The sequence below is a fragment of the Dermochelys coriacea genome, chromosome 3 (genome assembly GCF_009764565.3).
Source record: "Dermochelys coriacea isolate rDerCor1 chromosome 3, rDerCor1.pri.v4, whole genome shotgun sequence".
Lineage (NCBI taxonomy): Eukaryota > Metazoa > Chordata > Testudines > Dermochelyidae > Dermochelys > Dermochelys coriacea.
The window spans coordinates 95,498,994-95,514,701 of NC_050070.1; the positions used below are offsets into that span (position 1 = coordinate 95,498,994).

Consider the following 15,708-nt stretch of genomic DNA (forward strand, 5'->3'; position numbering starts at 1 on the left):
AAGTAACACAGCATCCTACCAACTCAGACCTATGGGATTTACCAATACTAGGCTCACCTTAGCTTTTTGCCTGAATGAAGAAGGTAAAAAGAGCTATGTTGAGTATGGATGTTTCATATATTGTGTATCTATCAGTGGCTTGAAAAATTACTACAGGTACTGAAAGGGTATAGACCAAGAGATACGTGAAGTGATTGTACTGTATGTGCTTATGCTAGTAATTACACTTTAAAATATTAAACCTTTAATAAAAACACAATGTAATTACTTCTGGCATTGCATGGATTTTCATAATGCCCATTTCTTTTATGTATTCTTACCTGAATTTTTTTTTAATATTGATTTAAATGTAGTTGAGTTAAGAATGGCAATTTTAGCAGGTCCTGAAATCTATGGAGATTTTTAGTCTGCCTTAAGAGTGTTTTTAATATACATATATACACACCTATACATACAAACACATATATACACCTATAGAAACACACACACACACATATATATATACACACACACAAACATTCTTAATTGTTGTATTGTGTAATGGAATATTGTTGATGTCATTTGTAGTACTGTAAAAGCTATGTTATCCAGCACTTTACCAACTGGAAAGCTTGAGAAACTGGCATTTTGGGGTGCTGGAGCCGGGCGGCTCCTCACAAGCACTAACATGCCCCCGCTGCTCCTAGGTGGAGGAATGGCCACGGGGGCTCCATGTGCTGCTCCCACCCCACCCCAAACACTGGCTCCACAACTCCCATTGGCTGAGGTCTGCAGCCAATGGGAGCTGCAGGGGCAGCGCCTGGGGGCAGAGGCACCATGCAGAGCCACCTAGCTGTCCCTCTGCCTAGGAGCCATTTGCTGGGAGCCACCCGGTTTCATCCGAGGTGAGCGCCACTGGGATCTGGCACCCCACAACCCCTCCTGCACCCCAACCCCCTGCCTGAGCCAGTCCACTCCTGCACCCAAACTCCCTCCCTCCATTGGTTAACTAACTCTTAGTTAACCAGAATTTTTGACTGACCAGCACCCCCCATTCTCCCAACATGCCAGATAACAAAGCTTTTATTGTACAATGTATTAAATTTGAAATTCAATAAAACATATCTAGAACCCAGAAGTCATTCAATGTGTCACTTATGGTACATTACTCAGGAGCTGCTGAATGATCATCTTTGTATTGTCATGGGAACTTTCAGGGAAAATGACATAGTCAAGGACAAATTTTAGGAATGAGAAAGATGCTTTTTTAATGGAAAAAGTAAAAAATTTCATATGGAGTCTGATCCAAAGCCCTCTGAAGTCAATGGAAATATCCCGCTGACTTCAATTGGGTCAGGTCTGCAGTTTGTCCATAGAATGGCAGCAGAAAATATATAACACTGACTAGTTTACCATTTTAGCTTGTCTGATATTCATTGATGTTTAGCATAGAGTAATTATTTTAAATATCAGGCCTGGTGATTCAGACGTGCATCTTATTTTGAGGGAACAGTATTGTTTCCCTTCATAAAAAGATTAACTTTGCATTGCTTGAGTCATAGGCATATACAACTAATCCTGTTATTTCTGAATGTGACTAGACAAATAAGCATTGCATTATTCCACAGACCAACACAAATAATGTAGAAGCAATCAGATTAGAATAATTAATTAAAGATAGGCCAACCAGCTGGTAAGAAAGTGTAAATAACTCACTCAACACTTTTGAAGGGCAAGAGGCAAAGTGAGTATATAGTTAACTTCATAGTCGCTACATTCAGTTTGTACTAACTCCAGGGTTGTTCGTTCCCAGTTTGCCATTCCCCCAAGGGGGTTTTAAAAGAATGATAATGTAGCTTCAAAACAGACTGACTATCAGACACAGTCATGTCATTCTAAAATATGCTAATATGCTTTGTTTGGGCAGATTCCCCAGATATCACATTAAATAGTGCCTGGGTATTTCAAATCCAGCTCATCTCAATCTTCCATTTATTTTTAAAATCTTTGCATTCCTGGTTCTTGTCTGAAATGATGAACACTGAGCCCAAGAGCACTTGTTTTGTTTTGAACCTGACTTGATGGGGATCCAAATCATCCCACAAGAGATTCAGCTGCAGAAACAAAAGTGGTATGTGCATCACCCTGTTTGTCCTCTCCCATCCCTCCCACCTCTGCATGTTCAGGGATTAATTTACAAGAAAGGCTTAAAGAAATTAACTATACATATCTGAAATAATCAATGCTTTAAGGGTGACAGAACAATACTGTCATCTTGATGAAATATTCAGTTGCTCTTGCAAGATTCAACAACAGGTTCTCCACTAGGAGAGCAGATTAAAAGTTCTTCCTCTGGTGAACTAACTAAAACCAGCCAATCAATCAGTCACTGTGAGGCTGCTCACTCTTCCAGAGAGCAACCACCTCTCAACAAGTAGGCTTGTTTTCTTAGAGGAGCTTTATTTCCACAATACCAACTGCAATGGAGAAGCAGCCATATGCTGAACCAGTTGTCACTGCAAGGTGAGTAAGTGAGCTGTGGGATGGAGGGGAAGAGAAAGAGGCCCTCGAATTGAGCAGCTTCTTACATAAATGATATCACCATTTCCACCTTAAGAACCTATTCATTAGACAGTAGGGATAAAATGTTCAACAGTGTCACAGTGACTTAGGAGCCTACATGCTCGTGTCAAAAGTTATGTAGTCACTTTGGAGAAAGGTCTAATTGAAAATCAATTGGAGTTATGTGTCTACCCATCTTAGTTGCTTTTGTAAATCCCAATCTGCATCTGTAAATGCCTAAATACCTTTGAAATTTGGGCCTAAGATACTTTTGAAACACCAGAAGGGAGTATTTGTGGTAACACAGGCCATAGAACTTCCCCAGAATAATTCCTAAAGCAAATCTTGTAGGAAAAACATTGAATCTTGATATACAAATTACCAGTGATGGGGAATCTACCACAACCTTTGGTAAATTGCTCCATTGGCTACTTACTATCAATGTTAAAAATTTACACCTTATTTCTGGTCTGACTTTGTCTATCTTTAACTTCCATCAACTGGAACAAGTTATACCTTTCTCTGCTAGATTGAAGAGCCAATTATCAAATATTTTTCCCCACATATGTACTTATGGACTGTAATCAAATCATTCAATCTTCTGTTTGTTAAGCTAAATAGATTGAGCTCCTTGAGTCTATCACTATAATGCATGTTTTCTAACCCTTTAATTGTTCCGGTCTCTGATCCTCTCCAATTTATCAACATCCTTTTTGCATTGTAGACACCAGAATTGGACACTGTATTCCAGCTGCAATAGTTACACCAGTGCCAAATGCTGTTTGCGTCTGCTCAGATACATATAACCTCATTTTTACCATAAGACCAAATTTGACTATGTTTGTCTCTTGCTGAGCTGGGAAGCATCAATAAGGTAAGTAGGCTTGTTTTTCATTTTCTTACAGTATAGGGAGCAAGTATCTACATAGGGGCCTCCAGTATTTAGTTTACAAAGGTATGTGCAAAGTAAAACCAAAAGGAAATATTCTTATATCCCATAAATCCACTATTTATTACAGTCCAAGACACCTAGCACCAAGAGCCTGATTCTTCATTGCCTTCTGCTATACGTTGTCATATAGATACCTGTGCTAAGTAAGTATGAAATACTACCAAATCAAATTCTCCATTCACCTACACCAGTTTTACATCTACTTTGCACAAGTAAGTGTAAATGGCAATACAAGGAGCAAGGCAATAGGGAACTGGGATCTAAGGCTTTAGGGGGTAAATTAGAATGTCACATGGGGCTATAACTATGAGTAACAGGAAAAATTAAGTAAAGGAAAATTTAGGTAGAATTTAATAAAATTCTTAACTTTGAAATCTATTAAGACTGAGAATAATCTTCTAAAGCGGTTCAGACATTTAAAACTAAGCTAGATAAAGAACTTGAAGAGATATTGTATGGAATCATTTTGCATTGTGAGAAGGATGATTTAGGTGACCTAATAGGTCATCTCCATCTCCACTTTCTATGATTTTATTATACAAAGCCCCACAAACAGGAAATTGTAAACAACGTTGAAAGATAGAGGAAAACCAGCACATAACACCACCAGCTGGCAACAATGAAAATCTTAACTCAGACTTTCTATGGGTTAATAAACATAGCCCAGTCCTCACAGTAGCCTGCATAGCTTGTGTCTGAAGGGAAAAGCAGCTATTAGTGGAGAATGCCAGGAAACAGCAGGTGAGTCATAAACAGAACCCAGGGGAGGATAGAAAAAGAAGTAAGGTTGGGTCTGAGATGCTAATAATGCCAGGAGCAAGTTATTAGCTAGGAATGAATCAGTCTGCAACACAGGAGATGAAGCCTAGAGCTCCAGTAAACCAGACAGGGAACCCAGATGTTCAAAATGAGAATTGTGGGTTTTGCTCCATGGATAATAAAATAATAATGATGATGATGATGATATAATACCACAAGCTGAAGCAGAGCCCTTTTTTGCTGAGGGCTGTACAAACACACAGGACGTCCTGGCTCTGCTCCAATATGCATAGGGTATAGAGACAAGACACAAGTGAGTGTAACAAACAATCAATCAGAGGGAAGCTGTTGAGGGAGTATCAGGGTAAAAGCAATAAGCAACTGCAAGTGCATACTCTTACAACGTGTACAACTCCAGGTTTCTGACTCACATTTTTTTGGCTTTAAAATTATAATTTTAAAAATTCCCCATCAATTCATAATCTTCTGTCCTCCCTTAACTTTTGCCCTACACATATACATCTCTGAGTAAGGCAACCCTAGGCAACTCACTGCTGATTATCTTTCTGTTATTTTATTTATATATTTGTTTCCCCCATTTCTCTCTCTCCTAAGCTATCCCCAGTCAGCCCCACTCCTCCAGCATTATTAGTTTCCTCCAGATACAGCTACCACCCACCTCTTGGGGAAGAATCCACACTTGGATCCTGTAAAGGCCAATTTGAGGAAATGCCCAATTAAGCTATCATTCTTTAACACACCTTAACCTCCACAATCATATTTCATCAATTTCACAGACAGAATTTGCTGCTCTACAAATAGGTCCCATGTACCTCCAAAATGTACAGTAACACATGTACACCCCACATTCTTCACAGTCACACTATAACAAAAAACCAGCCTAACTCTGGCCTCAATACTATCAATATACAAGCCTGTTAAGCATCCATGGACCAGAGAATGGTATGAGGTGTTATTTTCTGGTTGGACAGTATGACGTTGGTGTTTAGTGGCATCTCTCCTTTCAACTGTACATAAGGTTTTCTCTCCTTATTTTCTTTTCAGTTGATCTGAGACCAAAAGCCCCTGCCCCCCATTCAAGCCTCTTATAGCAGTATGCTGTGTCTTGGCTCCATCAGTGGTACAAAGAGTGTTTCTCTCAAGTACAATATTATGCCATTCAACCATGGTTAGTTCGCTGTTATTTGCTGGCTCTTCTGGAAGTACTTCCCAGGAAGGTGATACTTCTGAGAAAAGTTTCATATTTGGCTGGCATCTTAACATTGTTCCAGAGCGTACCACCTTCCAGGAGTGACCATTGCAGCATGGTTGGCTGGGAGGGGAACAGACATAAATAATAGCTACAGATCTCAAATTCATTCCTTTAAGAAGGAACACTTACATATGGTAATGTTCAGGAGGAGAAAAAGCAGGCAGACAAAAGAAAATAATAGATAATTGGCCACCAGATGTCACCACTATTTCTCTTATCCGTAGAAAACAACTATGTAATATGAGTACTTGTGGCACCTTAGAGACTAACACATTTATTTGAGCATAAGCTTTCGTGAGCTACAGCTCACTTCATCAGATGCATCCGATGAAGTGAGCTGTAGCTCACGAAAGCTTATGCTCAAATAAATGTGTTGATCTCTAAGGTGCCAAAAGTACTCCTTTTCTTTTTGCAAATACAGACTAACACGGCTGCTACTCTGAAATATGTAATATGAGGAATGCACCAGGTAAATGTGGGCAGGGAAGCCATACAAATGAAGAGGTTTTGTGCAGATCAGGAATTTAAAAACTGGTCATAGGGATTTCTTTGTCTGCCTCTATAAAGCAGAGTAGCAAAGGCCAAACTGTGGGAGAATAGAATGGCCATTTCTCCTCATTTCCCATGTATCTGTGCCCTTTTGCAAGTTGCAAAGACTGGCATTAAACAGCACAGAGTGAAGGACAATACGCCTGCCATCAGATCATGCAAAAAAGGCAGCAGAGAGGCCCTGTCCCCTGATCCCTGAGTATCTCAGTTCTGCTCCCTGCACGGCTATTATAACATCCCTCCTCCAAACACAGAGGACACAGCCATTCCTCCCACTGAGTATCAGGCATGTCACCTCCAGGCCCTGGTAGATGCCTCACTGAACCCGCATAGGTGAATATTTCAGATACATGACAGTGTCACGGTAATAATTTTAATCTTTACATGTGAGGGCAAATGCAGCCTCATCGTTTAAATGTCCCCATAGCAGGTTTACTTGAATGCAACAAAGACAGGACTAAAAGACATTGGTATTCTGAGAGCAGGCAGCACACCGGATTATCCCTGTCCTTCACAGGAGTTTAGAGGGACTGCTGCCTTGTCAGGGAAGTCCAAGTACAAACAGGCACATCACACACAGTGATCTTTGATAAACAGCTTGTTGCACTGAGGACCTCCCTTGTTCCATCCTGGGTTGTTGTTGTTTTTTGGTGGGTACCTGTGCATGCCATGCACAAAGGATTTGTCTGCACAGACCATATCCTGAGAGGTTCTAAGCCTCTTCCTGAGGCAGATCAGTCCCTATATTTGTAAGCAGTAGCTGTTTCCACTAAACGCCATTTGTACGTTCTGTGTAATAGGCTTTCTTCCAAGAGAACGGATTTTCAGAAAGTACTGAACGCCTACCTTCCAAAGGATAAAAATAAACAAGCAGGCCCCTTTTTCAATCATGTTTCAAGTTGGATACCCCAAAACGGAGGCCCTAAAAATTTCCGCTCACTTTTGAAAATCATGGCCATTGCTTTGTTACCCCATCCAGACTGCTTCTCAGCAAGACTACTTCCTGAATGTGCACAGATATGGCTCTATATTTGTCCAGCCTCGTGGAGTAGGGGTTTTTAAACAGGATTTTGCCAGGTCCTTATTTCTGCCAATTATGTTTGTTTAAGAGAGACCTCTGAGTTTATAACAACAGAATTATCTTTTTTCAGAACAATTAGCACAATGTTTTTGTACTAACTGAAGGTCAGAGGATTAATGTGTTTCATCTACAATACACTTTTAAAAGCTAATTATGAATCCTCCAGTTCATTTTGTACTGAGAACATTCTATATTAGTCTACTCTGCAGCAGAGAGAGAGAGAGATGACAAGAGGGGGTAAAGAAAGAGAGAGAATTTTCCTGCAAACAAACAAATACACCTTAGAGAGACAGTTAGCAGGGGTGCAGTAATTAGGGGTGCTGGGGATGCAGCAGAGTTTAAGGTTTTGTTCACTGGCCTTTCAGCACCCCTTCTAAAAAACTGCTCCAACACCACTGGCAGTTAGTATAGAGCTGTGCAAAAGTACATTCATGTAATGCAAGGGGGAAAATTGCAACACGGACCAAAAAACCCACAACCCCTTTCATTTGCTAATTTGCATTAATCTAAAACATTAATCAGAAAATATAAAGGATATGCTGTGAGGTATAAAATGTTGCCCTTTAGATGGGGGAAAAGGTGGGAGGGAGGGCAGAGTTGCCCTCAAAGCATTATGAGGCTCTCTCTGCCTCTCAGTCAACCACACACGCAGACCATCATTTCACTATAGGAAGAGACTGAGTTAACAGGCCTTGTGGAAGCTGTGAGTTTTATGGAGGGATTTGAATGACAGGATGAAGCCCAGCTTGCGGGATAGAGTTTCAGGAAGTAAGTTCCAGGTATAAAGGGGTCATGTAGAGCAGACAGTGCAGAAACAAGCATGGAGGACACAAAGGGAAATGAAAGAGTTGATGGGAAACAGAGAGAGACAAAATCAGAGAAGTAGGCAGTAAGAGAGGTAAAGCAGGGCTTTGAAGGCCTGGGCAAGGTGCTTATATTTAATGCAATAGACATTGCCTGTTCTTTTAATTAGAAAAGGTAAAAATAATTAAATAGGAAACCATCCCCATAATCCTGCTTTTGGTTGCTTATTCAGACTGAAAGTTCAAGCCTTCCAAGGTTCACAACTCTGCAAACTCTGCTGTTTCTGCCCATAGCATGTAAATACAACCACAAACTGAGATTGCTCATTTTTAAACTTTGGGCTATACAGTACTATCCTGTTAATCAAATGTGGCAATTATTGCAGGTTTAAAACCTTCTAGGGATAACAATAGATGCTAGCACTCAATGCTAAAAAAGAGAACATGAATTCAAAGAGCAAGTCCAATGATAAATAACAGTGACATGTGTAACTAGAATATATTATGGATTACCGTCTTCTAACACAAAGTCTAGTAAAGTCTTCAAAAATGCATCAAACTAGGGAGCGAAAAAAAACAGACAAAAATATGGGACTGTCTTGCTGTTTAATTTCTCTCTTTCCAGCATCGTTAAGATGACTCACAAGGTTTAGTAATGGCTTCTGAAGATGAACATGTTAATAACTTTATACTGCAGTTTGACCATAAAATGTAATCTTTTAAAACTCTATATAAAAGCAAGTTTAGAGTCAGGATAAAGTTATAAGGGTCATTTTGAATCACCATCTTAAGTTATGATATTTTATTTTTAAATCTATATTTATACATTTAAAGATGCAATTTAACTTTATACTTCAGTAAACTTTATGGAATATATATCCTCCCAGTTTATGATGTAATTTAACATGAGATCTGAATAATTAGAAAGCATAGATCGTGCCAGGAATACCTGAGTTGTAGGCCTGGCTCTGATAATGCTTCCTGTGATTCTGGTTTTAACCCTTTCAGTGTGGTGTTAGGCTCTGTTCCATTCTATTCCTATACTGTGATCATCACCATTGCATTTAAATACCCATTAACTGTTATTACAATTGTGAGTACTCAACACCTCTCAAAAAAAAATCAACCCTCGGTATCACAAGATGAGCATTCATAAACGCTACTTCTCATAAGGTTTTGCATGAATAGATCAGCCCTATTTGTATACATGACTAATAGAGATGTTATTGTAAGTTCTACTATTGTCTTTTGAGTGGATATATCTTCTTTAGGAATTAGTATAAAAGTTCCTGTCTTTGTTACTTTAATCCTTTGCATTTTGGAGTACAGAAGCCTTATCAATAACCTCCTTCCTATTATATCACATTAGCTTACATCCACAAACTGCAAAGCATTAAAGATCCTTATGTGTACACTAGAACAATACTGCTAGAGTTAGTTGCCCCAAGTGTTCAAAAATCATAAATTAGACCCCAAAAAGTCATGAGATTAGCTTGGAAATTACAATAATATTAAAACAATAAAATGTGGGTTCTTTTTATTTGCCTTCTGGTGTTTGAGCCTTTAGGTTTCTTGTTTTCAAGCCTTTCTCCCTAATCATGAGAGTAGAAAAGTACTTTTTTTTTTAAAATAAAAAGCTGAGATACTCCCTTAATCACATGACTCTAGCAGATGGGGCTTAAAGCAAAACACCAAATAATGTATTACATGTGATAAAAATAATGAGAGTTGGCTACACTGTAAACTGTGGTATGTCTCCTTCATTATGATTTCCTGCTTTTAAGGGTTCAAAAGGAGAGAGCATCAAAACCAGATGTTTCATTTCTGAATTACATGGCATGTAATGTAGTTTCCTTCCCCAAGGACTATGCCTTGATGTAGTGGGACAGCTTGCATGGTCCCATTACCCTGAGAACTATGCTAATGGGAATATAACTAGTAAGGTCACCCATGCCCGGTTGAAGACTAGAAACCATACCAAAGGCAGTCCACCAATCCTGCTGGTAGGGCCTGGTTGGGAGTGGGCTAACAACTGCTCCCATAAAAAAATAAGGCTGTTATGGAAACCTACACTACTGCTCAGCTCAACAAACTGAACCTAATTCAACTCAACTTAGCTAGACCTAGAAGAGAGATGATGATGCAAAGTGGCCAAACCTGAAAGGAAGCTACTCCTCTGACGAATCTTCTCCATCCTAAGTCCGTAATTAAAATCACTATCTGGAACATGTAGATGCTATATAAGTCTGGTAAAACAGCCCAAGTAACAAAAGAAATGGACAAATATAAACTAGATATACTAGGCCAAAGTGAAGTGAGATGGGTAACATCATGACAAATAACTGTCACCTGGACACATCCTACTATATTCAGGGCTACTGAATGCCAATGTCATGAACCGGGATGTGGGTGGTCAGGCTTAGCAGTCAGAGCAGAAATGGTCAGGCCCAGCACAGACGTGGCCAGAGCTGGAGTTACAAGCCAGGAAAAGAGCCAAAGTCAGGAACCAGGGACCAAGCAAGGCTGGAGCAGACTGGAAGGACAGTAGCAAGGTTGGGAACAAGCCAGGATCAGGGCTGGAGTAAGGCTAGGAGCAGTGAGGCAAGGAGAGATTGCAGTTGTGGGGGTATGTATAGAGCAGCCACAGATCAGTTGCTGCTATTCGGCTTAAGAGCAGGGTTGCTGACTTTCTCAGCCAATGAGGTGGAGTAGTCAATCAGACAGCCCTGCTGTGGTTCAGCTGTGTTCATAGGCTCCCAGGAGACTGGGCAGGTACAGCGGCAAGTCCTCATTCCTGGCAGCGGGTAGTGTACATAGAGATGGCATAATCTGATACTGTCAAGGAGGGCAGCTAAAAGCCTGACAGGATTATAACAGCACAACTTACATCAAAGTTTCAGAAAGTGCCCATTATTCAGTGGTACTCTCTAACAAATCAAGCTAGCCAACGGGAACAAGAAAACTTCTATGAACAGAAGTAGCCAAGGTCCTGAAAAGGGATGTCCTCCTCATAATTGGAGACATGAACATGAAAGTGGGGGTGGGGGAAGCAACAATACAGGCAGGGAAGTAATTATGGGAAAATAAGGCCTTTGTTAAATGAACAAAGATGGGGAAATATTTGCTGATTTTTGTGGAATGAATGATCTGGTCACTGAAGGAACTATTTCCCCTCACCGTACTATTCACAAGATAACTGACAGCCAGACCACAAAACGGAACAAAATTGATCACATTGCAGTGCGCAAATGGATAAGAACTTTAGAGGTTGTACGTAACAGGAATGGAGCAGAGGCAGTAACAGATCATCAACCTGCTGACCCATACTCATGGAGAAAAGCAAGCTAACACAAATTATCTCCAGACCTATGCACAATTTGTAGGGCTGAAAATCAACACAGAAAACGAAAATCATGAGAATCAACACCCAACAAGAAATACCAATAACACTTTATGAGGTTGGCATAGAAGAGGTCCAACACTTCGCAATTCTTGACAGCACCATGAGCAAAAACGATGGAACAGATGGAATAGCAAAAACCAGATCTTCCTCTGTAACCCCAAAGGCAATCTAGGGAAACAGAATCTTTTCCTTCCTAACTCAGCTTTGACTATTTAACACCATTGAAAAGTCTATCTTACTGAATGGTGCTGAAATCTGGAGACATATCAAGACCTTATTATCTAAACTTCAAGTTTCTCTAAACAGTTGCCTTAGACAAATGCTCAATATTAGATGGCCAAAAAAAAAAAAAAGACAAATGAAGAGCTTTGGAGGAGGAAGAAACAGAAATTGATAGGACAGAAAACTATGGAACTGAAATAAAGATGGCTAGAACACACATGAAGGAAAGAATCAAACAACATAAGACAGGCACTGGACAGAAATTCCCAGGGCAAGAGGGGATGAGATAGACCAAGGAAAACTTGGAAATGCACAATAAAAGCAGAAATGAAAAATATTAAAATGACATGGGAAGAAGCTTCATTTGAATTTTAAACATGCTTGAACATGTGTCAACACTAAATCATTACTACAATGATTGCAAATTCTAGTATAGACAGGACATTAACATTTGTTCCTAGTTATCACTTTAAAAAAACAGCCCTGCTTTTGTCTATACTCAGTAGTGCTGACACATGTTAAAGCATGTTTGTTAATATTATTTCTAACACAACTCATTTCTCCCAACATAGATAAAGCCTTAGACAACTAACTACCTATTTCCCCTGCTACTTGTTACCATTTGCACCTAAAATTATTTGAATGTGAAATAACTATCCCTGAAAAATTTATGGCCAGAGCTGAACCCCACTTTACATATACTGCTTTTTTAAAAAAATCAAGCATCCAGCAGTTATACCAAACATGGAATACATTGAGTGGGGTTACTTATGCCATAGCTTAATTTGGTGTCAGCAGTGGGGAGAGAATGACTTATTTCTGTCCAAATCCCAAATCCACAGAATAAGGGAGAACCCTGCAGTCTTAAGTAATGGGAATTTAAATATTAACCTATTTTAAATGTTTAAACACTGAAAATACATATATTAAATTATCAAACATCTATTGAAAAACCCGATGTATTTCAATTTCTTACCTGCTTTTTTTATTTCAGGGACAGTCTTCTCAGGGGATTTCTTTTTTTTTTCTTCTTTTTCTAAAATTTAATTAAAGAAAGTCATTTGATATGATAGAACTATGAATCACACATTCAAATATGCAGTCAGCCAAGCCCTGGTGGGCACATGCTGAAAAAATGTGACTTATTTTTGAATTTAGATCAGATGATTCTAGCCATTGCACACACCTAGTCACAAAGCAATCAGATAAAAAATGAAAATTAATCAGTAAGCATCAATTTTGGATAATCTGGACACTTAATAATTCATGAAAGGCCAGGCAAGACTCATCAGTGCAGGAATGTGGTACCTTTTAATTTACGTTACCAGTGGTAGCTGCAAATCTTATTCATTACTATCAAAACAACATGGTACTGATGTCATTGAAACTGGCATGCAGAGTACAAAGCTATGTGTCCCACCATTTTCACATATGGTAATATAGCCATGTCTTGTTATATCAGGGACAACCATTGCAATTGCCATGGACAGCTTCACAACCAGGGGGCTAAACCACCAGGTTTGCCAGTGGTTCTCTGGCTTGTCAACCAGGAAAAGCCTTAAAATATTGACACAAACTGAAAAAGTGGTAAAACATGGGATGGTGATGTTACTAAGGTATGGGAAGATCATCCAATAGGAAAGCATTGTAGTACTGCAAGTTTAGGGCTTGATCTGCCACCATTGAAGTTAATGGGAATTTAGCCGTTGATTTCAATGGGAGCTGGATCAGCCTCTCAACAAACTTTCCAATTCCATGCCTTTCTTTTTAGTTTCAGGAATAGCTTTCTTCTCTTGAGTTATCCTCTTTTCCTCTTCTGTTCCTAAGAAAAGATTTAAAAGAAGGTCAGTTGATTTTTTGTATCTTACTAAAGAACAATGACCCACATTTTATAAAACAATAAGGTAAGAGACTTGAACAAGGCCCGATACTTAAACGGAGAGTACGACAAAAAGACAGCATAGTTGTGGAAGGACTTGTCTACCCAGATGTGTCTTATCTCTATGGCACCCACATTGGTAAACCATGACTACTTCTGACAGATGTTTATACTTATATTGGGCCAAACTGTGCCATTGGGTAGATCACCCTGTTTCAGATGGTACACATTCCCTCTGTGCTGTGTTTTATTAAATCTGCCCGGTTTTGGCCAACTGAAGTATGCTTTGGAAGATTTGCCATCACAATGCAGAAAACGTATATCTGGAGATCAGTCCATGCAATGGAGAAGACATGCAAATCTGGACCAATTAGTCGCTTATTAAAAACACTACTGTCATCCCCTCAAATATATAAACATGTTCTATATTCCAGCAAGTCCACACAAAGCTGATGATAGAATTGGAGCCAATGTGTGCACCAGGTAATTATTAAGAAATAGGCACTTATTCAATCAATTATACCAATTAACCTATTATAAATACAATTTTTGAAGTGATACAGTAACTCTACATTTGTTCTGACTTAGTGCTTCCCTTATAAAACCTGGCTGACAGTTGAAAAACTTGCAAGAGATACTCAGCAATAAGTGCAGAATCCCATCAAAAGCTTATATAAATAATATACCCTCATAACATTTTTATGAATTGGATCTTTAAACGTGTCATTACAAGATATCTGCTATTCATGATGAATTGCAGTTAAACCATTGTCTACTAAAGAACATAATCTTTTAAATTCAGTTGTCTCTATTTTATGGATTCACTGGGCAACGGTGGAAATTAGCTTTTTCTCTATGAAGGCCACAACAATTTAAATTACTTATTGCATAAGAGTTATTAATTGGTAGAATAGAATTAGGTATGAGACATCAGGAAACTCATTTCCTGTTGTTTTTCTCTCTCTTTGTTAGGGAATGAATTCCCATTAAATGCTAGTAAAATAACAGCAAACATATTTGCCCTTTGTACTGCCCACCCCGTAGCCTCCAGGTTTGGTCCTTCAAGTTGTGTAGTTATGGGTATCAGCTGAGTTAGCAGAGTTATAGCTTTTTATTTTGTGATGTTTTGCTATTATGAATATGTACAAGAAGCTAGCCTATATTGTTATACAGAATAGCACATGCAAAACATCATGAGTCCATACAGTGAGACTCTTTCTTTCCTTGAAAATTGTTCCGGGGTAGAAGAAGCTTTTCTGAAGCTAGCAGATCCAAGCAACAAATATGCTATTAGCCCTTGCATAAATTCACATCAACAGAAAGAAAAAATTAAGTTACTTACTTTTCACTTCCTTAGCTATCACAAGAGGCTTTTCTTCTGCATGAAAACATATATAAAAAGAACTTTCTTAAAACAGGGAATGCAAAAAAGTTAATAACAATACTGCACAGCATGCTTTCAGAAATTAAAGAAGCAAACAAAAATATGTGTGTGACTGATACAAAAATAGACACTTTCTTAGAAGTTATAAACCTGTTGGTCTTTGTGAACTGGTTTCACAAATAAGAGTACATTGCATAAAATAGGGGGACTAGTTTATCAACATGAAGGAATCTTACTGAACCAAATTGGCTCTGACTTTCTAGCAGACATAATAAATCCCTGGTTAAATGTAGAGCAGTATCTCAAGATTTAGTCAATTTTAAATATATTTGGTCATCTTCACCCTTTTTATTGGCTTGGGAAAACCAAAGAGGAGACCCTAGTAATTTTCTTCAAACTGTTTCACCCAGCTGCTTTTATGTGCCTCATATCCCCCCATTTAGTCTCCAGTTAATCATGATTAAGTTTTGGCTGACCATTGGTTACAAATGAAGTAATGATTTGCTTATACGTACGCATAGGGTTAACCAGGGTATTGATCAAGCAATGCAAAGTTCAAAAATTGTGTGCAATAAGCAATATGGGCATTATTAGAGGTAAAGAAAATATGCATAACAACATCAAAACTGTGAGCATATGACTTTTTATGTTGGGCCACATTCTCATCTGTGCCCAGCTTCCACTGATCTCTACTAGTCCCATTCCCTCTGCTCTAAAACAGGGGCAAGTGGGAACTCTCGTGAGGGAAACTTTCTGTCTCATTTCAGCCACCAGAATTATCCAAAGGAGATCAGGCTGCATCTCAGGATCTGGCCTATTATCGAAACCACTGATGCTCAATTTGGAAGCACTGGAAAGTGAC

General features: G+C 39.0%; 1 protein-coding gene and 1 long non-coding RNA gene across 2 annotated transcripts in view; both read right to left on the bottom strand.

Annotated features, from left to right (window-relative positions):
- Nucleotides 1-12,623, bottom strand: part of LOC119852971 (triadin-like) — a 71,071-nt gene extending 58,448 nt beyond the window's left edge. The window contains exon 1 of the mRNA XM_043511476.1: nt 12,560-12,623. The gene's annotated coding sequence lies outside the window, so the exon portion shown is untranslated. The remainder of the gene's footprint in view (nt 1-12,559) is intronic.
- A 719-nt stretch (nt 12,624-13,342) lies between these two features.
- LOC122459341 lies at nt 13,343-15,250 on the bottom strand. Its single transcript, XR_006279955.1, has 3 exons — nt 15,190-15,250; nt 14,805-14,840; nt 13,343-13,405 (listed from the first exon to the last, which is right to left on the bottom strand). It is a non-coding gene; the product is annotated as an uncharacterized LOC122459341 (long non-coding RNA).
- Between the last annotated feature and the right edge of the window lie 458 nt (nt 15,251-15,708).